The sequence below is a fragment of the Vulpes vulpes genome, chromosome 7 (assembly GCF_048418805.1).
Source record: "Vulpes vulpes isolate BD-2025 chromosome 7, VulVul3, whole genome shotgun sequence".
Lineage (NCBI taxonomy): Eukaryota > Metazoa > Chordata > Mammalia > Carnivora > Canidae > Vulpes > Vulpes vulpes.
In genome coordinates, this window is record NC_132786.1 from 100,133,219 (window position 1) to 100,135,207 (window position 1,989).

The window sequence follows — 1,989 nt, forward strand, 5'->3', positions numbered from 1 at the left end:
TTGTGACAACCATTACATGAACCACCACAGAGGCTGAAATTTCATGAAATTACACATACAGCATAGATACTCAGATAAATGTGTGCAAAACTGGTGAAATTTGAATAAGGCCTGTTGATTGTACCAATGTCAGTTTTCTGGTGTTGATATTTTATCATGATTATGTAAGAGACTATATTAGATGTTACCTTGGGAGGACTGGATGACCAATACAGGGGACCCCTCTGCACAATTTTTGTAACCTCCTGTGCATCTATAATTATTTCAACATATAGAGTAAAAAAAATATCAAGACCAATAATTTGGTAATATGCCTTTTTTATCTTCAGGTCTCCTGGGGGAGATGAAGATCTCTTACACCCTCTAAGGCAGGTGTAATGCCATGTGAACACTTAGCTTTTTGTTGCATCTCATGGCTTAAACCATGTTATGATTGTTCAATTGACAAAAGGGCTAAAATCAAGATCTTGTTGCAGGTTGTGTGAGACCAATGAGAAGGTTGTGTTTTCAACTGCTGTTTAACTTGAAAATATTAATTTTTTAAAAAGGCTTTCCACCTTCTCTCTTTATGGAAGCATTTATTTCAAAATAAAATTTTTAAAGGGGTGGTAGGTGCGTGGGTGTTTGCTAGAGCATCTCTTGTACCTTTCATTATTAACATTTTAAAACTCAACAGTCGTTATAACTGAAAGGCATTGGACCAGAAGCTGGATTCCCAAACCTGCAGGTTCCAGAGTCTGCCCTAAGAGGTGCTGGTCTGAGGTCCTCTAAATCTGGAATTCAGAAAGTGTCCTGAGTGGATTCTGATAAGCAGCCAAGTTTAGAGACTCCTAGACTAGGGAAAACTGAAGTTCTCCTTCTGAATATAAAATGACGAGATGTCTTAGAATCCATGTGTAAGAATTGATTTTTGACTTAGATTTCCTCATGAAGAAATTATGGTTCTTGTGAGATGGAGTCTGTGTGAACTATCCAGTCTTATCTTCCTCCCATGGTGATGCATGTATCTCAGCCATGACTTCTCACCTCATTTTCAGCAGCACACTTACTGCTCCTTAGGAGCAGATGTGCTGTCATCCTTATTTGTGTTCCTTACTCTTACCACAAGGTGCGGACTTCTGGGTGAATCTTTGTAATTCACTAGTTTACATTGCGATCATTAAACAGTTCCATTTTCATGACTTAATTTGCATCTCTCACCAGTAAGAAAATATATTTTTTTTTCACATTAACGTTCTTAGTTTATTAATCCTCTCATGAAAAATCTGCACAATCACCACAGATAAAGCCACTGCAGAATCTTTACTCCTTCTGTTGTCCAATCTCCAGCTCACTTTTTGCCAGCACCAACGTTGGCTTTTGCAGTCCCCCTGACTTTCTTCATTCTGTTTTTACGTTCTTTGCGCTGTTTTCTTGAAGTCTTTTTCTTCTCATACAGGCCATGTCTTGCAAGTCTATGTTTGGGTTCATTTTTCTTTGCATAATCCAAGGAATCATAAATCATGCCAAAGCCAGTTGTCTTGCCACCACCAAAATGGGTTCTGAATCCAAATACAAATATGACATCTGGTGTGGTCTTGTACATTTTGGCTAGTTTTTCCCGAATTTCTGTCTTAGGTACTGTTGCTTTCCCGGGGTGAAGAACATCAATGACCATCTGTTTCCGCTGAAGCAGTCGGTTGGTCATGAACTTCCTGGTCCGGATAGTTACTGTATCATTCATGATGGCGGCCAAGCTTCAAGCAGCCGGGGAGGAAAAAAGCAAGAAAATATATTTTAATTAAGGGGTCTACACTAATTCTGCAAGTTACTCTAGCAGGGGATGGTTTGAATCTTTTCAAATAATGGTTGGATTATTGTAAAGGACTCTCGAGTTGGAGCTACTGGTAGTTTGATTTGGAACATGGTGATTTGAATAATAACCCCACAGACCATGACCTGGAATACCTGCTATTGGAAGATGGGGCAGTGACTCAGAGGCTCTTATAT

General features: G+C 39.1%; 1 pseudogene; it reads right to left on the bottom strand.

Moving 5' to 3' along the window:
- Positions 1 to 1,215: 1,215 nt before the first annotated feature.
- Positions 1,216 to 1,761, bottom strand: LOC140599727 (small ribosomal subunit protein eS24 pseudogene; annotated as a pseudogene).
- Between the last annotated feature and the right edge of the window lie 228 nt (positions 1,762 to 1,989).